We start from the raw sequence: 23,581 nt of genomic DNA, 5'->3' as shown, positions 1-23,581 counted from the left end.
CCCTGGAGGGGAGAAATGTCCTTCTAGGTTGATTTTGCAGGGCTCAGTTCGTCCCGCTCTCTGGAGCGGCTCCACTGGGAGTGCCGGGCTCAGGGAAGGTGTCAGGAAACAGGGCAGATCCCCCCAACCGGTGGTGCTCTGTGAGCAGATTTCACCCAGCGTGAACTCCTGGATCGCTGCCCCCGGAGTCACAGCCAGTCCCCTCAGATACTCTCAGACAAGCCGGACTTTGTGAGGAAAGGTCACGTACACCCCAAACCAGCCCACCCAGGTTGTTCCCAGCCCCAGGAGACCGGTCACTTACCCCAGAGCCACGGGACCCCAGATCCTCCACCAAAGGCAACGCTGGCAGCCAGGTCTGTAGGAAACTCGCTAAAGGTTTGTGAGCTAAGGAAAGGGAATGAGGGTCACAAGGGGTTAAAGCAGGTAAAATTCATGCCCGGGTGAGTTGCAGTCTGTAATTCCAAACAGTGGCGGTGATGGAAGAACCTGCCATTCTCCCAAGTCTTTTCAGGTGCCCCCAATCCGTCTCCAGGGATCCCCGCTTTGCATCCGGTTCCGGTCCCTGTAAGAGTCCAGCCAGCCCAGCGAGGCAGGATCCTTCCCTGAATCCATCCTTACAGCTTCTTCTCCCAGAGAACAAACTGGCAGGGCCCCCACCCACGTGGGCTTTGCCTTCGATGCGGGGAGGGAGGAACGCGTTGGTCAGCACACACGATGGCCCCTGCCTTTGGACTCAGCACTTTCCTGGTGCTAAAGTTCCTGATTAGCATCCCTCCACCGTCTCTGCTGGGTCAGTGAGTCCCAGGGCTGTGCTCAGGGTGAATGGTTGTTACTCCGCTAAAACAGCAGACGGGGAAGGGAAAACCATACCACGGCCCACTGGTTTTCATGAAATCGAAACTCCAAACACACTGTTCTACCTTCTCCATGCCTTTGATCTAGGCCAGGGGCTCTCGACCTTTCCAGACCGCTGTACCCCTTGTGGCAGTCTGATGTGTCTTGCATAGCCCAAGTTTCCCCTCACTTAAAGCTACTTGCTTCCAAAACCAGACATGGAGTCTAAATTAGCTGTTCCCAGTCAAGAAAGAGATCTTGGAGTCACAGTGGATAGTTCACAGTACGCAGTGCATGTCAAAAAAGAGAACAGAATGTTGGGAATCATTAAGAAAGGGAGAGATAATGAGACAATAAATGTCATATTGCCCCTATATAAATCCATGCTACTCCCATTCTTGAAAACTGTGTGGAGATGTGGTCACCCCAGCGTATAAAAGAGATATCGGAATTGGAAAAGATTCAGGAAAGGGTCATAAAATTATTAGGGGGATGGAACAGCTTCCGTGAGGAGAGATTCATAAGAGTGGGACTTTTCAGCTTGGAAAAGAGACGGACAAGGGGGGATAGGAGAGAGGTCTAGAAAATCATGAGTGGTGTGGAGAAAGTAGATAAGGAAGTGTTATTTACTCCTTCTCATAACATAAGAACTAGGGGCCAGCAAATGAAATTAAGAGGCGGTAGGTTTAAAAAAACAAAGGGAAGTGTTTTTTCACATAATGCACCATCAACCTGTGGAACTCCTTGCCAGAGGAATGTGCGAAGTCCAAAAGTAAACTGGGTTCAAAAAAGAGCTAGATAAATTCATGGAGGATAGGGCGATCAATGGCTATTAGCCAGGCTGGGTAGGGATGGTGTCCTTAGCCTCTGTTTGCCAGAAGCTGGGAATGGATGACAGGGGATGGAACACTTGATGTTTGATTACCTGTTCTGTTCATTCCCTCTGGGCAGCTGGCATTGGCCACTGTCGGAAGACAGGATACTGGGTTAGATGGACCTTTGGTCTGACCCAGTGTGGCCCTGTCAGGGTTCCTTCCCCACTCTGAACTCGAGGGTACAGATGTGGGGACCCGCAGGAAAGACCCCCTCAGCTTATTCTTACCAGCTTAGGTTAAAAACTTCCCCAAGGTACAAACTTTGCCTTGTCCTTGAACCGTACGCTGCCACCACCAAGCGTCTTACACAAAGACCAGGGAAAGAGCCCACTTGGAGACGTCTTCCCCCAAAATATCACCCCAAGTCCTACACCCCCTTTCCTGGGGAAGGCTTGATAAGAATCCTCCCCAATTTGTACAAGTGAACACAGACCCAAACCCTTGGATCTTCAGAACAATGAAAAAGCAAACAGGTTCTTAAAAGAAGAATTTGAATGAAAGAAAAGGTGAAAGAATCACCCCTGTAAAATCAGGATGGTAAATACCTTCCAGGGTAATCAAATTCAAAACATAGAGAATCCTCTAGGCAAAACCTTAAGTTACAAAAAGACACCAAACCAGGAATATTCATTCCCTCCAGCACAGCTTATTTTACCAGCCATTAAACAAAAGGAAATCTAACGCATTTCTAGCTAGATTACTTACTAACTAACAGAAGTTCTGAGACTCCATTCCTGAGCTGTTCCAGCAAAAGATCACACAGATAAGCAGTCCCTTTGTTTCCCTCACTCCCGATTTGAAAGTATCTTGTCTCCTCATTGGTCATTTTGGGTCAGGTGCCAGCAAGTTTGCCTTAGCTTCTTAACCCTTTACAGGTGAAAGTGTTTTGCCTCTGGCCACGAGGGATTTTACAGCACCGGGGACAGAAAGGTGGTTCCCCTTCCCTTTATATTTATGACAGGTCCTTTCTTATGTTATTCTAAAAATACATAAGTGTCACGGCCACATCGTGACTGACAAATAGCTTCCTTTCTCATTTCCACTGTGTAATTATAAAATAACTCCACTGGGATATAAATATTGCACTTACATTTCAGTGGACAGTACATAGAGCTGCACAAACAAGTCATTGTGTCAGGAAATTTTAGCTCGCGTTGACTTCACTAGTGCTTTATATCTGGCATGTTGTAAAATGAGGCAAACATCAAGATGAGCTGATGTACCCCCCGGAAGACCTGTGTGTACCCTGGAGTACACGGACCCCTGGCTGAGAACCACTGATCTCCACTAATGCACAAGGGAATTGGCATCAGTACACATTGGCATCACCTGATCAGCCAGTGTCACATGCAAGGCTGTGAAATCTCCCATCTCCGGGTCCACCAGGATGTCATGGGGCAGCCCCAGCTGATCCCCCAGGGGGCAGGTATTTGCCATCCTGCCGGATAAAACCACAGCCAGATCCTTCCTCACTGTTCTGCTCACTGCAGCAAACACCCGGGCACCATGTGGGTGGCTCTGCCCCTCTGCCTGCTGTCCGTTCTCCTGGCCACAGGTGAGTCCCGTCCGTCCCCAGGCACAGGGAGCCAGGTGGTGGGGTCGGGAATTCACTTGGGGAACGTGCCGCTGTCGATAGCAGATTCTGGGGTCAGGATGGAATTTGTGGGTAAAAGCAGTGAGAGGAAAACCCGGGGCCACGTCCCCCGGCTGACTCGGGGAGAGCAGGGATTGGAGCTTGGGACTCCCACAGCCAACGCTAGGGGTCTGGCCAGCGGGTCTGAGTCCGTCTGTCCTTCCTTCTTCTCATTCCTCCTCCAGCTCTCGCCCAGGCTTGGGGTCATCCTGATGAGGAGCACCACCCCCATCCACTTGTAATCCTGCTTGGAAATGTTCCCCTGCCTGTCAGCGCTGAGATTCCTGCCAGGACTCCTGGGTTCATTCCCCAGCTGTGGAAGAGGGCTGGGGTGTAGTGAGTTTGAGCAGAGATGGCTGCAAATCAGGACTCCCAGGTTCTGTCCGTGGCTCGGAAAGAGGAGTGGGGTCTCGTGGGTTAGAGTGGGCTGGGTGTCAGGAGTGAGGACTTCCACGCTGTTATCTTTCTTCTAACCCTGAATTGAACACATCTTTTTTCTACCTGAGTTTCCCTATTTCTTAGATGGGGATAAGATCACTTTGCTACCATCTAGGGACATAGAAGGGGCAGGGGAAGGCGTTCTGAGGTTTAATTGATGCTTCCACATGAAAACTCGAAAAAAACCAAAGTGGGAAAATTTCTTTTTCTTTCTTTCTTTCTTTCTTTCTTTCTTTCTTTCTTTCTTTCTTTCTTTCTTTCTTTCTTTCTTTCTTTCTTTCTTTCTTTCTTTCTTTCTTTCTTTCTTTCTTAAAAAGCCTTATGCTCACATTATGAATTCTAAGGCCCCCACTCTCTGGAGAGGAAAGAGTTGATGCTCCTGGGATCACTTGCTGGAGGCACACAGCAATCTATCCAGAGTCTTAACAAGCGTCAATCATATTCTGAAGAAGAGAATTGGCAGGATTAGTGATGAAAAGTGGGCTGAAGTCGAGTGTGGCTGAGCTGACGTAACTCTGAGAGGCAGAGGCCTGGAGCAGAGAGTGACGGCGGGGTGTGTGTGTGTGTGTGTGAAAAGTTCACCGCAAAGCCAGGCAGAAACCCCTCCTCAGAGCAGCTGAATTCTTGTTTTTCTGCCTACACAGACGTGTGGGGTTTGTTCGCAGGCACAAGCTGCACCCCAGATAGCCACGTCAGAAGATGAAAATGAATTCTAGCCACAGACACTCAGGCAGCAAACAGACTTGTCTGCAGTGTTGAGTAAGATACAAATGACCAGCTAGCAAGATGCCTTTCCCCATCCAGAGCGTTAAATGGAACTGGGCAGAACTGCTGAAAAAGCAGGTGGCATTTCTCCAAGATCTGCCTGCCCACACGTTCAGTGAGGAGGCATTGGTGGTAACAACTCCCACAGCGCCACCTCTTGGTTCTTGGTGGTATTTCGCCCACGGGCACTGCCTGGGGAGGGATGGGGAGCCGGGGTTTGTACTGAGAAGGGATTTTTCCAACCTCCAGGGAGCGCTCTGCAATGCGAGGTGTGTGCGTCCAGAGAGCAATCGTGCTCCGGCCCCCTGCAGCCCTGCGCCCCCTCGGAAGGGACCTGCATCACTGTCATGGCAGAGATCAGGCTGGGTGAGTGAAAGAAGATTCCTACTAAGTGTAGACACCATTGTCCTCCTGAAGCCAGGGGTGGAACCCAGGAGTCCTGGCCCCCAGCCCCTCCCCCTACTCTAACCAATAGACTCTGCTCCTCTCCAGGAGCAGGGACTGCCCAGTCTGGAAAGGTAATGTCATAGACGGGGGATGGGATGAGATGGGGAATTGCAGTGGGTGGCTGTGGGGCCTGGATCAGACAGAAGAGAGGATTTTATCGGGGGTCGGAGGGAAGATGAGATTAGTTGGGGGTGGGGTGGATGGAACAAAACGGGAGGATGGAGCAGCTGGGGGTCCATTGGGGAGCTCAGAGGTGATGCTCTGTTTCCCTTCCACAGAGGGAAACTCCTTCTCTTACACGGGCAAGTCGTGCCTGGAGCCCAAGAACTGTGAGCCCGGTCCCTTCTCACTGACCTACCCGCACAATGTCACCGTGCGGGCGAACATCGCCTGCTGTGACACCGACGGCTGAAACGCCGGGGCCATCCCAGGTGTGTGTCTGCTGCAAGCCTGGAGCCCTGCTCTGGCCACACCTGCCTGGAGAGAACCCAGGAGTCCTGGGTGCCAGCCCAAAGCCCCCATCCCTAACCACTAGACCCCACTCGCTTCCCTGAGCTGGGATTGAGCCCAGGGTGTGGTGACTCCCCACCCCTGGCTGACTGTGTGTGTCTGACTGTTCTCAGTGCCAACTGTGAGCTCCGTCCCCAACGGCCGGCAGTGCCTGTCATTCTTCAAATCGGGGGCAGATCACTGGCAGAAGAAGAAGGAGCTCTTGGCCTGCACCGGCGCCGAGGACCATTGTGTTGAGGATTATGGGGTGTTAACACTGGGTAAGTCCTCCAGATGGGGGCGGGGTCTGAACACAGAGTACGAGGTGGAGCCCAGGTGTCCTGGCTCAGTCCCAGCCCCCCTTGCTCTGACCCACTAGACTCCACTCCCCTGGCAGAGTTGCAGAGAGAACCCTGGAGTCCTACTTGCTGAGATGCCAAAGGAGCACCCAAGGAGGATAAGGCCACTGCGGAGAAAGTAAATGAATTCTCTGCATCAGTCTTCACGGCTGAGGCTGGGAGGGAGATTCCCAAACCGGAGCCATTCTGTTTTGGTGACAAATCTGAGGAACTGTCCCAGATTGAGGAGTCATTACAGGAGTTTTTGCAAGAAATTGATAAATTAAACAGTAATAAGTCACCAGGACCAGATGGGATTTGCCCAAGAGTTCGGAAGGAACTCAAACGTCAAATTACAGAACTACTAACTGTGGTTTGTAACCTACCATTTAAATCAGCTTCTGTCCCAAATGGCTGAAGGATGGCTAATGAGACGCCAATTTCTAAAATGGGCTCCAGAGGTGATCCCAGGTACAACAGGCCAATAAGTCTGACTTCGGTACTGGGCAAACTCATTGAAACTATAGGAAAGAAGAGAACTGACAGCCACATAGATGAACATAATTTGTTGGGGAAGGGTCAACATGGTTTCGGTAAAGGGAAATCACGCCTCACCAATGTACTAGAATTCTCTGAGGGGGTCAACAAGCGTGTGGACAAGGGGGATCCCGTGGATATAGTGTACTTAGATTTTCAGAAAGCGTCCCTCACCAAAGGCTCTTAAGCAAAGTGAGCTGTCATGGGATAAAATCCTCTCATGGCTCAGTAACTGGTTAAAAGATAGGGAAAAAAGGGTAGGAAGAAATGGTCAGTTTTCAGAAGGGAGAGAGGTAAATAGTGGGAGTCCCCCAGGGATCTGCACTGGGCCCAGTCCTATTCACCATATTCCGAAATGTTCTGGAAAAAAGGGTAAATAGTGAGGTGGGAAAATTTGCAGAAGATACAAAGCTACTCAAGATAGTGAAGTCCAAAGCAGACTGTGAAGAGGTACTAAAGGGTCTCTCAGAACAGGGTGACTGGGCAACAAAACGGCAGATGAAATTCAATGTTGATGAATGCAAAGTAATGCACATGGGCAAACGTTATCCCAAGTAGACATATACAATGATGGGTCAAATTTTACCACTCAAGAAAGATCTTGGAGTCATTGTGGAGAGTTCTCTGAAATCATCCACTCCATTTGTAGCAGCCGTGAAAGAAGTGAACAGAATGCTGGGAATCATTCATAAAGGGACAGAGAATAGGACAGAAAAGAGCGTGTTGCCTCAATATAAATCCATGGGATGCCCACAAGTAGAACACTGAATGCGGATGTGGTCGCCCCCTCTCAGAAGAGAGATAAGGGAATTGGAAAAGCTTCAGAAAAGCCCAACGAAAATGATGAGGGGGATGGAACGGCTGCCATATGAGGAGAGATTAATAAGAGTGGTACTATTGAGCCTGGAAAAGAGACGGCTAAGGGGGATATGATCGAGGTCTAGAGAAGGTTGAAGGGTGTGGAGGAAGGAAATAAGGAAGTGTTATTTACTCCTCCTAACATAAGAACGAGGGGTCACCACAGGCAGCACGTTTTTAACAAACAAAAGGAAGTACTGCTTCACACAACGCACAGTCAACCTGTGGAACTCATTGCCGGGGGATGTTGTGAAGGCGAAGACTATAACAGGGTTCAAACAGGAACGAGAGAAGTTCCTGGAGGACAGGTCCATCTGTGGCTATAGGGCAGGGATGGTGGCCCTAGCCTCTGTTTGCCAGAAGCTGGGAATGGGCGACAGGGGATGGATCACTGTGCTGGATTTGTGCTGGAAATGGCCCAACTTGATGATCACTTTAGATAAGCTATTACCAGCAGGACAGTGGGGTGGGAGGAGGTGTTGTTTCATGATCTCTGTGTGTATATAATATCTGCTGCAGTTTCCACAGTATGCATCCGATGAAGTGAGCTGTAGCTCACGAAAGCTTATGCTCAAATAAATTGGTTAGTCTCTAAGGTGCCACAAATCCTCCTTTTCTTTTTGCGAATACAGACTAACACGGCTGTTACTCTGAAACCTGTTACTAAGTTCTAAGAGTCCATTCCTGTTCTGTCCCCAGCAAAAGCATCACACAGACAGACACAGACCCTTTGTTTTTCTCCCTCCTCCCAGCTTTTGAAAGTATCTTATCTCCTCATTGGTCATTTTGGTCAGGTGCCAGTGAGGTTAGTAGTATAATGGCCCTACAGTCAATCAAACCCTAACTCCGCCCCTTGACCACTTAGCCCTTGACCTCTGGCTCCCACCGGAAGTCCCACCCCAATGGGGTATTGCTTCCGGGGTCAAGGCTGCCACAAGACCGGAAGCAAGGTATGTCATGTGACCCCTCTAACAAGTTCTCCCACTGCCCTCTACCAACCAGGAGAGGTTTCGCCCCAGTAGGACTTCCCCCAATAGGAGATTTGACCAATCAGGGCGAGTTTCAGGGCAGTATGTCCTCCCCGGAAGTGGGTCTTGTGACCCCTCTAACAACTCCTCCTCCCACCCTCTACCAATCAGGAGGGGTTTTGTCCCTATAGGACCAAGAGGAGATCTGACCAATCAGGATGAGTTCCGGAGTGGGGTGACCCATCTGGAAATGATTAGTGTGACCCCTCTAACAACTCCTCCTCCCACCAACGTCTGCCAATCAGGCCGCCCCGAGAGCAGATTTGACCAAAATAGGGCAGGTTCTGGGATGGGGTGAACCACCCAGAAGAGGGGCATATGACCCCCTCTGCCAATCAGAACGCAGCACCATCACCCCATAAGTCCCAGCGTCGGGCAGAAGAGGCTGTCTTTTACCAAGAGCACGTGTTTTAGAAATCGTGGAAACATGGACTCCTTCACCACCCCTGTGGGAACTTCGGACTTTGTTTTAGCCCCAAGGGCCTTCGACAAACCGCAGAGAAAGCGTTACATCAGCAAGAGTTCCAAGGAGGAGACGGGGGCAACTGAGGGGAGCCCTTTGGCCCAACCGTTGATGCACACACGGGACCCCGAAACCCGGCTGCTTGTGAGGCACCGTGATGAGCGTGATGGCCTCTTGTTGTCCACCCCCCGAGAGGTGGAAGGTGATCATGGCTTGGGGGAGTTACGGGCAGACAAGGTGACTGCAAAGGACGTGGCTCAGGTAAATGAATGTTTAAGAGGTGACGGTCGGGGTGGGGGTGTGTAATGGGGGGCTAGGAACCAGGGATTGTGTAAATCAAAAACCAAGCAGTGGGGTGCTTACGCTGTTCCTTTTTTGAAAAAAATCTCTCGACAGCTCGATGATGCCGTTCTAGAGGACCCGGAGACCCTGGACAGCGTTGCACCAAGCGGCAAGGATGAACTGGGCCCCCCTTGTTTTTGCTCAACGCCGATACAAAATGTTGAAGAGGACTCTGAGGATGACGGCTAGGAGGAGTTTAGGAGGAGGCTTGGCATGGAACTGACTGAGCCAGTGTCACGTCGTGAGCGTAAAAAAGTCATGCGGACTATTGTACGCGTTGCTGTTTATGCTGTTCTTAATCACTGTCTCAGGGAAAAGCTTTTTGAAGATTGTGAGGGCTGTGTCATAGATGTGCCAGGCCAGCGGCACCATGACTGTGTGACTTGGACTTCAGTGGATATAAACTGCCAGCTCCGGGGCCTGTGTGCTGAGCTGGGTTTGGAAAGCTTATTAACCACTGTGGTTGCCATAGGTTATGCTATGCACTGTCTGTGTCTAACCCAAGAACATTTAGCGCAAGGGGTGACCTTGATAAATGCTGTGCAATTCAGTGGAGACCCTGGCTGTGTTTTAAAGAAAATGGCCAAACCGGAAGATGCCTGCTTAGAGAGTTATATTGACCAGCTGGTCCGCACAAAAAGTTACAGAACCCTGCTTAAGAAAATGGCTATTTGTAAGAAATCTATAAGGATTAAGTTAGAAAATGGCGAGGGGCCAAACATGCGATATAAAACTTGGTAGCTGTAAATTAAAAAAAAAATCTATTGAAAAGGGCTTTGTGACTCTCTGTATTTCTGTTAAAACGGCTCTGGCCCTTAAGGGAGTTTAAAGGTTTTCTTTCTTTCTTTCTTTCTTTCTTTTTTTTTTTAATGGAGTATTGTGGTTTGTTTTAAAGGAGCTGTATGTCTTTTAAATAAAAAATTGTTTGTGAGCACCTCGCTCTTGTGTCTTTTGTGTAAGAGAAAGACCCACTGACAGCAAAAAAAAAAAAAAAAAAAAAAAGCTGAAATGTATGTTGTGGAAGGGGAAAAAATATCCTAAAAACGTGTTTACAATAAAACAAACAGGGATTGTTCAGACATGTGGTTGAGGACAATAGAGCTGACTTATCCTGTTGAACTGAATGGGTTTAACCACCCCCCTCACTGAATAGCCAGAGTGACTGTGATTACTCACCCTTGTGGCCATAGGGTTAATTTTGATGCGGGGGGGGGTGCACCCATCGTCAGGGAGGTGGGTGGGTGAGGATGGTGAGTTCTGATTAATATGAAATGAAATAAAACCTCAGGAGTTCGCAGATGCTATTGGACAGTTTAAATATAACCCCTGGAGTTGGCAGAACGCTATAGGCCAGTTTAAATATGACCCAGGAGTGGGGTGAAGGCCATGGGGCACTTTTTCTAGAAAGCACCCCCACCCCACCCAACTTTAAGCATGAAAGACACATGTTTAAAAAAAACAACAACAACAAAAAACACAAGCCCCAAGACATTCATTGATATCTGCAAAGGGTCTCTCACTTGAAACGGTTATTGTAAGAAGGCCCTACAGGGGTGGGGGAAAAATATGTATTTGAACTTAAAAAAGAAAAGCAGGCCAATTGTGCAGAAAACTTATTCCCCCCAGATCACAAAAGGGAATGCTAGGGAGGGGTGATCCAATCAACCTGCTAACTATTTTGAAACAAAAGAGTTAGGATGGTCTAAAAACCTCAGATAGCTTGGAGACTTTCTCTTTCAACAGAAACTCTCTTGAATTGCTGCTGGACTGCAAGAGGAGGTATGTTCCCTGTTTTTAACTCTGAAAAAAATATATATTTATTAGATAATGCCATGCTTTGGCCATGCTGTCTTAGTAAATAATGGTGCCTATCTTTATTGCAGTGTGATCTGTTTAGCATGGAGCCAGTAACTTTAAGTTGCAGTTCATCACCAGGCCAAGGTAAAAAAAGAACATTTTAACTGTAGTTTTGCTTAATAACTTCAGGTATTACATAGGATGAATAGGGATTTGGGGGCTAATACTAACTAACATTTTGGCTTGTTTTTTAACCCAAAGGCTCCAAGCACACATGGCTGGGGCGGGGGACAGAACAACCAGGGGTCTCTTTAAAAGCATGTGGTTTTATTGAAAAGTATTTTGTTGCAAACAGGGTTTTAAACTGCTCTGTGTGTGTGTGTATGTGTAAAACATAGGTGGTTTTTAAAAAGTATATGTCTACAAAGTGATGGTGATGGTGTGTTTCCAATTAACAGGGTTTTTACTTTGCAAAATGAGATGTATTTTAAAATGTATTATATATATATATATATTTGTGGGGGTTGTTTTTAAAGCGGTAGAAATAAACTCAAAACCTGTGTTGCTTGTACACCCTGAAATGGATTATTTTGTTTTAAAGCTATGACTTTTTTAAATAGAAAAAACACCCTAATGAATATTTTTTGATTTTAAAGTTTACTAGATAGTTTCATGTGTCTTATTAGAATGTTGTTTGCTTTACAGTACGGTCAAAACGTGAGGGGGTAAACAACCTCAAAAGAAAAAGGAAAGAGACAACTGAAAAGAAAAATTCATCAGTATCAGTGACGGATGGATGGATGAAGCTGGGTAAATATATTTTGCTTATTAGTCTGTGTCATAAATATAAAGGGAAGGGTAAACCCCTTTGAAATCCCTCCTGGCCAGGGGAAAGCTCCTCTCACCTGTAAAGGGTTAAGAAGCTAAAGGTAACCTCGCTGGCACCTGACCAAAATGACCAATGAGGAGACAAGATACTTTCAAAAGCTGGGAGGAGGGAGAGAAACAAAGGGTCTGTGTCTGTCTGTATGCTGGTTTCTGCCAGGGATAGACCAGGAATGGAGCCTTAGAACTTTTAGTAAGTAATCTAGCTAGGTATGTGTTAGATTATGATTTCTTTAAATGGCTGAGAAAAGAATTGTGCTGAATAGAATAACTATTTCTGTCTGTGTATCTTTTTTGTAACTTAAGGTTTTGCCTAGAGGGGTTCTCTATGTTTTTGAATCTAATTACCCTGTAAGATATCTACCATCCTGATTTTACAGGGGGGATTTCTTTATTTCTATTTACTTCTATTTTTTATTAAAAGTCTTCTTGTAAAAAACTGAATGCTTTTTCATTGTTCTCAGATCCAAGGGTTTGGGTCTGTGGTCACCTATGCAAATTGGTGAGGCTTTTTATCCAACATTTCCCAGGAAAGGGGGGGTGCAAGTGTTGGGAGGATTGTTCATTGTTCTTAAGATCCAAGGGTCTGGGTCTGTAGTCACCTAGGCAAATTGGTGAGGCTTTTTACCAAACCTTGTCCAGGAAGTGGGGTGCAGGGTTTTGGGAAGTATTTTGGGGGGAAGGACGCGTCCAAACAGCTCTTCCCCAGTAACCAGTATTAGTTTGGTGGTGGTAGCGGCCAGTCCAAGGACAACGGGTGGAATATTTTGTACCTTGGGGAAGTTTTGACCTAAGCTGGTAAGGATAAGCTTAGGAGGTTTTTCATGCAGGTCCCCACATCTGTACCCTAGAGTTCAGAGTGGGGGAGGAACCTTGACAGTCTGGTTAATTTATGAGGTTTTGTATTTTAAGTAAATACATAGGTGTGGGTGAGAAAGCTGGCAAAGTTACGTTTTTGTACAAAATGCATTTTTCCCCCCGTCCCAATCAGTCAGGTGCAGCCCTTCTGACAAGGCTGTAGTGGGAGCTACCAGGACACAACCCCGAGAACCACCAAAGAACCAGGAATCTGCTTTGAGACCTTTAACAAGGCAAAACAGCACAAGAGAGCAGATGAAGCATCAGGCCAGTCCAAACCTCATTTACGTCAAAGCCAAGGACAAAACAAACACTCTGGTAAAAAACACCCATGCAAACACAACTCCAGTTCCTCAGCGGCCACCGCCACACCGAGCCCTGAGAAAACTGTGAGCGAAAACGCCCACGTTCACAAACCCAGAGCACGCACGCTAGGGGCTCTGAATGTGCCCAGAAACACACACATTCCAAACCCGGAGCAGGCGCTCTCGGGGTTGTGAACAAAAAACCAAGGATTGATAAGCCATTCTCCCAAAACCATAAGCTTGTCACAGATCCCCCATATTCTCGTATTTTGGAAGAGTTTGATGCTTCATTCAGAAAACTGATGGACGCTGTATCCTCGGGGGGTCTAAAACAACAGCATTCTCAAAAGATTTGGAAAAAATACGATGCTTTGTTCAGAAAACTGATGGATGCTGAATCCTCAGGGGGCCTAAAAGAAAGGGGGTCTGGAAAGGGTGGCTCTGATCAGGCATGACTAGGTGTGGAAAGGGGTACCCTGAAGGGTGCACGTCAGCTCATGTGTAAACAAAAGGGCGGACAGCGCTTGGGGGATAAACAGATGGCTGCCAAAAAGTTCCAGGCCAGGGTCGCTGTAAAAATTTTAAAAAGGGCTAAAGAGGTAATGAGGAAAAAAACCCAAAAAGATGAGAGCCTCCGGTAGGGGGCATCAACTGGCATGTCTGAAAATGGGGAGGCGAAATCAGACTCTGGTTTAGAAAATTCCCCAGAGGGCTCTCTAGACGGGGGCCCCATCTACTCCCAATGACCCTCACAGAGGCGTCTCAGAGTCTGACTCTCAATTAGTATGGGATGTAGAAGATGCCACTGATGGTTCTGTAGAGGAACCCCCAAGTAACCCTGAAAATGCAGAGATCTATATGGAGAGAGTGAGAAGTTGGCAACGTGAATTACCTAGATTTGGGGGGTCAGTGTATTGTGAGGAGTTTTGTTTTGTCAATCTTGAGGAAATAAATTCAGCTGAAGCTGAAGAGGTTGTTGAAGCCATACACAGAGGGATACAGCTAGTTCTCGATGACATTAATGGTAGGGTAGGCCCTGATGATTATGTACAGTTATGTTTAGAGAGCCGTCATTGAACTGACCCTTTGTTTTCAGTCAGAAGAAGTAGGGATGAGCTGTCCGCTGAGGATTTCTTAAACCAGACCTCAAAGCTGCTACAGAGCGATAGAGAATTGCATGTCGATGGGACATTGCGCCTCATTGTGACAGTTGTAAAAAATAGGGGTGGGGGCGCTCGAAGAGTTTTAAATTCTATCCTTAGTAGTCAAATTATTCCAAAAAAGAGACAATGTTTAGTAGAGCTGACTTACACTGGTACCAATTTCTATGTTTTGCGGGTGGGCTCTTGTCCGTCATGGCCGGTCATAAACCTACGGATGCGGAATTGTTAGCAGAGGCTAGAAAGTTGCATGAGAAACTGGGGTGGTCAGATCCAGAGAAGGTTCTGCTCAGTGACGTAGCAAAGTTTGAACAGCATTTAGGAGGTGGTGCTGTATGCAGTGAAAGGTGGCTGGGGTTTTACCCTAAGACTTATTTCATCCTGTTGCATGATGAACATTACTATGGGGTTCTGGCGTGGGGGTGCTCCTGAGGTGTCCTAGCTGTAGACTGTTTTGTCGGCCCAAAGAGTGTTTAGACAGACATGTCAACTGTGCATCAAAAAAAACCAGTTGAATGCCTGTCTAAAACTTTGTGTGATCAGTGTCCGTCGTACGTGGACAAGCGGCACCGGTGTAAAGGGAGGCGCTGTAAGCAGGGTCAGGGTTTGGTCGTTGGAGATATAGACAGTCACCTCTGTTTTATGGACAGCCTTAGGAAGCCCGAATCCTCAGAAAAGTATATTTTTTATGATTTTCAATGTACGCAGGAGACTGGGTTGCATGTGCCCAATTACATTTTTGCGATGTCCCTAAAGCCAGAAAAATCCTGGGAATTTAAGGGTGACGAATGTCTTTCAATATTTGTTAAGACCTTTATTGGCAAAGAGTTCCGGGACTACACGTTCCTAGCGCACAGTTCCAAAGGTGATGATGCGTATGTAACCCTTCTGCCAGGCCAAGTTGATAGCAGCAAGGGCCGGGTTCAGTACACAGTGGTTCCCTCTCATCAAAGCAAATGGAAAACTGGCTCGAGCCACCACATAGTGACCTGGGAAAATCTTACACACCCCCTGGACACCTCAAAGAGGCGATACTTCCCCTCTTGCAAGCACAGAGTCTCGGTGTAGCAGAGAATCTTTAATAACATGAGGTAAACGACATCAGCATTAAATTGGGAAAACACCACAACTAGTGTTCATTAACCAAACCATGAGCAAAGACCCACCCCAGCAAATTGGGCCACATCCTTTCCCTCGGGTTCTTGAGTCCCAGAACCCAAACGTCTTGAGTCCAGCAATCCACAAATCACCCAAAGTCCAAAAAGTCCAGCCCCAGAGTTCAAAAGTTCATCTGCAGAGTGTTACTCCCCAGTCTGGCTAAAAATGTGCCTGTGTGTGGGGGAAAGAGGTAAGGGGCACCTTACGTGACCTGAAGCTGACTGCCCCACAGGGCTCCGCTCCACTCCACCACGACCGGCTCCGCTCCGCCACGAACGGCTCCGCTCTGCACAGCTCGCCGTCTCACGAACAGCTCCGCTCCGCACAGCTCGCCTCGCTGTCTCACAAACGGCTCCGCCAGCCTGTCCACGATCAGCACCGCTGCACTCTAGATCTTCCGGCTCCCCACTACTTGACACAGCGCTCAGTGATTCCAGCTCAAAGTAGTGGGAGCCTTAGTGCTGGTGCACCATAAGGCCAAAGTGAATTCAGCACAGTACCTGTAGCAAGACTCTTAATAGACCCAAAATTAGCTCTGACATTCCACAGTGGAGAGAGACAGACAGAGGTGCAACTGGTGTTTCAGGCCCTCACAAAGGGGCCCACACCACCAGGTACTAATACCTGTCTCAAGCCTCTCTCCAGTCACAGAGTTTTGGCACCCATGTCCCTTCCCTAGCGACTGCTACTTTGTTGATGGTGAGTCCCTCCATCATAACAAATGGCCAAGTACAGTTCCAAGCACAGTTCCCATAATCAGGGTAATAGCAAGTTATTCTTCCTGCCCCAATAACAGAGACACTGGGGATCCCACAACAGCCAAAGTGACCATTTGGGCAGCTATGGCCTCATTCTAGGCGGGGTGGATGTGCCTATGCAAATGAGATCGGCCCCTGAAGTTCTTTTCCACAACTTGCCACACCTCACCACCAGATGTCAGGGTGGAGCTCATCCTGGCTCTGCTTACATCCTCCCCCCAGCCGAGAATTTGTCGTCCCGACAAATCACACTCCCTTTATACCAACTCATTGGTTTCCTCCAAAGGGCCTCAGGAAGCCCACTTGAGCTTCCACAATCCTGTGTGCTAAATGTATTGGCTCCTCACTAGTCACCCCAGGTGCATCATAAGTTAACCATTTTACTGGTCTTATCACCTTGTCTCGTCTATTGAGAATCTCTGTTGCCGAGGTAGGGGGAACATCCTCTTGAGTGATGGATGGAGAGGCTTCCTTTGAGGGTCCCTTGGCTACTGGCATAGGCCCCTGCACTCCTAGTTCTAACGCTGGAGGGTCCAAGGTGCCCAGGACATCCTCTACCTGTGTGTCCACTGTCCAATAACCTGTGTGTGTCATCAGCGGCACAGGGGTGTCGGAAATGGGCCTAAATAATTCCGCTATGGGGTTTAGGGCGGAAGAGGGAGAACTTTCATTTCGTTCAGCTGATCGAGACTGAAATCTTGTCTCCATCCCAGGATACACCAGGGTTGTGTCTTCCTCCTCAGACTCACTCTCAGATGTGCAGAATAGGGGTAAGTTAGCTGCCCGGGTCCCGCTGTCTGTGTTGGATGGCAGCTTTGGTCTAGCTCTTCTGTTCTGGCCGACTGCCCTGTCATGGCCCATCTCATAAGGGGTGCTTACCAATTCCCCCACAGGGAGCAAAAGGTTTCTATGCACTGTCTTTATTTGCCCTGGACCGTCTTCAGGTTTGATCTTGTAGACTGGCAGATCTCCCAGCTTTTCCATCACCAGGTAAGGTATTGCCTTTCATCCGTCAGCTATCTTGTGTTTGCCGGCAATACCCAAATTTCGCAGCAGGACTCTGTCCCCCGGCTGGAGTTCCTGGGAACGCACTCTAGCATCATATCGATGTTTGTTGCGGTCTGCGTTCTTCTGAGTCGTTTCTGAGGGGGTGGAATCTCCATCCTTTGAAGTGTTTAAGGCCCAGCTTGACACAGCTCTGGCTGGGATGAATTAGTTGGGGTTGGTCCTGCTTTGAGCAGGGTTTGGACTAGATGACCTCCTGAGCTCTCTTCCAACCCTGATCTTCTATGGTTCTCTGCTTCTCTGAACCTGCCTGCCTGCCTGCTCTGGTCACTGCAGAAAATGCCCGGCCACCATGTGGGCGCCCCAACCCCTCTGCCTGCTGTCTGCTCAGCTGGTCACAGGGGAGTCCCATCCGCCCCTAGGCACATGGAGCCGGGCACCGATGAGGAGCAGGAAACGTTTGGAAATCACAGACAATTCTCAGGAGCCAGGAAAACCGTCCCCCACCCTTGTCATCCTGCTTGGAAATGTTCCCCTGCCCCCTGCACTGAGATTCCTGCCAGGACTCCTGGGATCATTCCCAGGCTCTGGGAGGGAGTGGGGGGGTCTCTTCTGGGGTGTATGTACCCCACGCTGGCCCAAGGAGTGCAGGGAGAAAAGGGCTGAGCAGCAGAGAGGGTTTTGCAGATTCCTGGGCACAGGGACTAGCGTGAGGGCCGCGCTGAGCTGGGTGAGCCGGGACCGCGCCCTGCTTGGCCAGGAGGGGACACTGTTGCACCATCGCACTGACTCACATGGTCTGATTTCTGGGAGCCAGGACTCCTGGGTTCTATCCCCAGGTCAGGGAGGGGGTGGGTCTAGAATAGGCTGGAAGCCAGCAGCAATTAGGACTCCTTGCTTAAAAGAACAGGAGTACTTGTGGTAACTTAGAGACTAACAAAGTCATATAAATTGGTTCGTCTCTAAGGTGCCACAAGTACTCCCGTCCTTTCTGGGGATACAGACTAACACGGCTGCTACTCTGAAATCTGACTCCTTGGCTGTATTCGTGGCTCTGAGTCTGACACCGCCTCTTTCTGCCTCAGTTTCCCTGTTTATAAGATTGGGGATAATGTTCCCTTCCTCCCACCTGGGACCCTGGCAAAAGCGGGGGAAGGCATTTGGAGGTTGAAGTGATGTTTCCAGAGGAAAGCTCTGGAAAAAACCAAAGTGCATGAATTGGTTTTCTTTCTCTCCTCCTTCAATTAAAAACTTATGTTCACTGACTGAACTGTAACTCTCCCAAGCTCTAGACAGGAAAGAGTTAACGATCATGGGATCTCTTCAGCCAGTCCAGAGTTTTTGCATGCATGATGGAGGTGTGAAGGCATCAGTGGCAAGGGTGAACTTGGCCAATCAAATTCGGAAGAAGAGAGTTGACAGGACAGGATGGTCCCCGGCTTTGGAGTGGACACTTTTCTGGTGCTAAAGTTCTTCATTAGCATCGCCGGGCGTCTTTGCTGGGTCAGTGAGTCCCAGGGCTGTGCTCAGGGTGAATGGTTGTTATTCCATTAAACAGGAGACAGGGAAAGGAAATCCATACGATGGTCCATTGGTTTTCATGAAATCGAAACTCCAAACACAGTGTTCTACCTTTGCCATGCCTTTGATCTAGGCCAGTGACACTCGACCTTTCCAGACAGCTGTACCCCTTGCAGCAGTCTGATGTGTCTTGGGTACCCCAAGTTTCCCCTCACCTAAAAACGACTTGCTCACAAAACCATCCATAAAAATGGACAATGTCACGGCCACACTGCTGCTGACAAATTGCTTCCTTTCTCATTTCCACCATTACAAAATAACTCGGCTGGAATGCAGTATGTCAAGTTTCCTTCCCCACTCTGAACTCTAGGGTACAGATGTGGGGACATGCATGAAAACCTCCTAAGCTTACTTTCACCAGCTTAGGTTAAAACTTCCCCAAGGTACAAATTAATTTTATCCTTTGCCCCTGGATTTCCACTGCCACCACCAAACTTTAACTGGGTTTACTGGGAAACGTAGTTTGGACATGTCTTTCCCCCCAAAATCCTCCCAACCTTTGCACCCCACTTCCTGGGGAAGGTTTGGTAAAAATCCTCACCAATTGCATAGGTGACCACAGACCCACACCCTTGGATCTTAGAACGATGAAAAAGCATTCAGTTTCCTTACAAGAAGACCTTTAATAGAAGTAAAGGAATCACCTCTGGAAAATCAGGATGGTAGATACTTTACAGGGTAATTAGAATAATAGAATCATAGAATATCAGGGTTGGAAGGGACCTCAGGAGGTCATCTAGTCCAACCCCCTGCTCAAAGCAGGACCAATCCCCAATTAAATCATCCCAGCCAGGGCTTTCTCAAGCCCGACCTTAAAAACTTCTGAGGAAGGAGATTCTACCACCTCCCTAGATAACACATTCCAGTGTTTCACCACCCTCCTAGTGAAAAAGTTTTTCCTAATATCCAACCTAAACCTCCCCCACTGCAACTTGAGACCATTACTCCTTGTCCTGTCCTCTTCCACCACTGAGAATAGTCTAGAACCATCCACTCTGGAACCACCTCTCAGGAAGTTGAAAGCAGCTATCAAATCCCCCTTAATTCTTCTCTTCTGCAGACTAAACAATCCCAGGCAGAGGCCTGGAGCAGAGAGTGACAGCAGGGTGTGTGTGTGTGAATGTGTGTGTGTGTGAAAGGTTCACCGCAAAGGTTCACAGGCAGAAACCTCTTCAGAGCAGCCAAATTCTTTTTTTTCTGTTTGCACAGACGTGTGGGGTTTGTTCGCAGGCACAACCTGCACCCCAGATAGCCACGTCAGCAGCTGAAAATGTATTCTAGCCACAGACACTCAGGCAGGAAACAGACTTGTCTGTGGTTTTGAGTAAGATACAAATGACCAGCTAGCAAGATGCCTTTCCCCATCCGGAGAGTTAAATGGAACTGGGCAGAACTACTGCAAAAGCAGGTGGCATTTCTCCAAGATCTGCCTGCCCACACGTTCAGTGAGGAGGCATTGATGGTAACAACTTCCACAGTTGGTTGGTGGTGGTATTTCGCCCACGGGCACTGCCTGGGGAGGGGTGGGGAGCCATGGTTTGTACTGAGAAGGGATTTTTCCAACCTCCAGGGAGCACCCTGCAATGCGAGGTGTGTGCGTCCGAAGAGCAATCATGCTCCGGCCCCCTGCAGCCCTGCGCCCCCTCGGAAGGGACCTGCGTCACTGTCGTGGCTGAGTTCAGGCTGGGTGAGTGAAAGAAGATTCCTACTAAGTGTAGACACCATTGTCCTCCTGAAGCCAGGAGTCGAACCCAGGAGTCCTGGCTCCCAGCCCCTGCCCCTACTCTAAACAATAGACTGTGCTCCTCTCCAGGAGCAGGGACTGCTCCGTCTGGAAAGGTAATGTCATAGACAGGGGATGGGATGAGAAGGGAATTGCAGTGGGTGACTGTGGGCCCAGGATCAGACAGAAGAGAGGATTTTATCGGGGATGGAGGGGGGGAAGATGAGATTAGTTGGGGGTGGGGTGGATGGAACAAAAGGGGAGGATGGAGCAGCTGGGGGTCCATTGGGGAGCTCAGAGGTGATGCTCTGTTTCCCTTCCACAGAGAGAAACTCCTTCTCCTACATGGGTAAATCGTGCCTGGAGCCCAAGAACTGTGAGCCCGGCCCCTTCTCGCTGACCTACGCACACAATGTCACCGTGCGGGTGAACATCGCCTGCTGTGACACCGACGGCTGCAACGCCGGGGCCATCCCAGGTGTGTGTCTGCTGCAAACCTAGAGCCGTGCTCTGGCCATACCTGCCTGGAGAGTACCCAGGAGTCCTGGCTCCCAGCCCCCCTGCTCTAACTACTAGACCCCACTCCCTTCCCGTAGCTGGGATCGAGCCCAGCGTGTGGTGAATCCCCACCCCTGGCTGACTGTGTGTGTCTGACTCTTCTCAGTGCCAACTGTGAGCTCTGTCCCCAACGGCCGGCAGTGCCCGTCATTCTTCAAAATGGGGGCAGATGGCTGGCAGGAGAAGGAGAAGGAGCTCTTGGTCTGCACCGGCGCCGAGGACCATTATGTTGAGGAATCTGGGATATTAACACTGGATAAGTTCTCCAGATGGGGGCGGGGTCTGAACACAGGGTACAAGGTGGAGCCCAAGTGTCCTGGCTCAGTCCCAGCCCCCCTTGCTCTGACCCACTAGACTCCACTCCCCTGGCAGAGTTGCAGAGAGAACCCTGGAGTCCTACTTGCTGAGATGCCAAAGGAGCACCCAAGGAGGATAAGGCCACTGCAGAGAAAGTAAATGTATTCTGTGCATCGGTCTTCACGGCTGAGGCTGGGAGGGAGATTCCCATACCTGAGCCATTCCGTTTTGGTGACAAATCTGAGGAACTGTCCCAGATTGAGGAGTCATTACAGGAGTTTTTGCAACAAATTGATAAATTAAACAGTAATAAGTCACCAGGACCAGATGGGATTCGCCCAAGAGTTCGGAAGGAACTCAAACGTCAAATTACAGAACAACGAACTGTGGTTTGTAACCTACCATTTAAATCAGCTTCTGTCTCAACTGGCTGGAGGACGGCTAATGACACTCCAATTTTCTAAAAAGGGCTCCAGAGGTGATCCCGGCAACTTCAGGCCAATAAGTCTGACTTCGGTACTGGGCAAACTCATTGAAACTATAGGAAAAAAGAGAACTGTCAGCCACATAGATGAACATAATTTGTTGGGGAAGGGTCAACATGGTTTTGGTAAAGGGAAATCACGCTTCACCAATGTACAAGAATTCTCTGAGGGGGTCAACAAGCGTGTGGACAAGGGGCATCCCGTGGATATAGTGTACTTAGATTTTCAGAAAGCATGCCTCACCAAAGGCTCTTAAACAAAGTGAGCTGTCATGCGATAAAATCCTCTCATGTCTCAGTAACTTCACCTTGAAATGAAACGGCTAAGGGGGCATACGATCGAGGTTGAAGCGTGTGGAGGAAGTAGAGAAGGAGTGTTATTTACTCCTCCTAACATAAGAACGAGGGGTCACCACAGGCAGCAGGTATAAAACAAACCAAAGGAAGTACTGCTTCACACAACGCACAAGAAACCTGTGGAACTCATTGCCGGGGGAAGTTGTGAAGGTGCAGACTATAACAGGGTTCAAACAGGAACTAGAGAAGTTCCTGGAGGACAGGTCCATCTGTGGCTATTAGCCAGGATGTGCAGGGATGGTGGCCCTAGCCTCTGTTTGCCAGGAGCTGGGAATGGGCGACAGGGGATGGATCACTGGATGATTCCCTGCTCTGTTCATTCCCTCTGGGGCACCTGGCATTGGCCAGAGGATACTGGGCTAGATGGATCTTTGGGGTGGCCCAGGAGGGCCGTTCCTCTGTTATGTTCTCACGTTGTTCCAGGCCCCCTGCTCTGAGCACTAGACCCCAGTCTGCCTGCAGAGCCGGGTGCAGTCCTACTGGGAGGGGAGTGTGTGAGAGACCTCATGAGGGTCGGGGGGGAGAATTGGGAGCCCCCGATCACGTCTCTCCCCTGTCCAGGTGACATCAAACTGAGGATGACTGCGGCTGGATGTGGCTCCCCTGGCGCCTGCGTGAAGAGAGCGTTGGTGAAGAAATACGCCCAGGGCGTGCCGGAGATCCTGAGCCAGGCCAAGTGCTACCCAGCTCCCAGGGCCGGTGGAGGCATCGGGGAGCCCTGAGCCCCGGCCTGGCATCCTCCCCTTCTGCTCCGTGCCGGGCTGCAGTGCACCTCCCTTCAGCAGCCACGGGCTGCTGCTTCTCTTTGGGGGAGATTGCGGATTCCTTTTGTGCATTGGCTGAATAAAGCGAGTTGTGGGGAAAGTACCCCCCTAGCTCCTTGTCCCCTGACCGTCCCGTACCGGCTCCCCCCCCCGCAACCCCTGTCTGTGCACAAGTGATGCTGGCAGGAAGAGAACCCGGGAGTCCTGACTCCCAGTACCCCACCCTGTAACCCACCAGACCATACTCCCTTCTGAAAGCCAGGGATAGAGCCCAGGAGTCCTGGCTCCCAAGCCCCCTGCTCTAACCACTGGACCCCTCTCCCCTTGCAGGGCCAGGGAATGGAACCCAGGAGTCCTACCTAGACCCCCTCCCCAAAGGCAAGGCCCGTGGCCTGTGGAAGGGCACCGGCTGGCTGAGCTCCCCTGGGGAAGGAGGGCTGTGGGAAGGAGAGGCCGTGGCTCACCCAGCTGTCCAGGCGGGTGGGAACGCCCTGGAGGGGAGAAATGTCCTTCTAGGTTGATTTTGCAGGGCTCAGTTCGTCCCGCTCTCTCTGGAGCGGCTCCACTGGGTGTGCCGGGCTCAGGGAAGGTGTCAGGAAACAGGGCAGATCCCCCCAACCGGTGGTGCTCTCATAGAATCATAGAATCATAGAATATCAGGGTTGGAAGGGACCCCAGAAGGTCATCTAGTCCAACCCCCTGCTCAAAGCAGGACCAATTCCCAGTTAAATCATCCCAGCCAGGGCTTTGTCAAGCCTGACCTTAAAAACCTCTAAGGAAGGAGATTCTACCACCTCCCTAGGTAACGCATTCCAGTGTTTCACCACCCTCTTAGTGAAAA

General features: G+C 49.5%; 1 pseudogene; it reads left to right on the top strand.

The window, feature by feature from the left end:
- The first annotated feature begins 717 nt into the window (after positions 1–717).
- On the top strand, positions 718–22,820 carry LOC140902987 (phospholipase A2 inhibitor and Ly6/PLAUR domain-containing protein-like; annotated as a pseudogene).
- The last annotated feature ends 761 nt before the right edge of the window (positions 22,821–23,581 follow it).

The sequence above is a fragment of the Lepidochelys kempii genome, chromosome 24 (genome assembly GCF_965140285.1).
Source record: "Lepidochelys kempii isolate rLepKem1 chromosome 24, rLepKem1.hap1, whole genome shotgun sequence".
NCBI lineage: Eukaryota > Metazoa > Chordata > Testudines > Cheloniidae > Lepidochelys > Lepidochelys kempii.
Note: the sequence above shows the minus strand (reverse complement) of the source record. Positions and strands in the feature narration are given on the sequence as shown.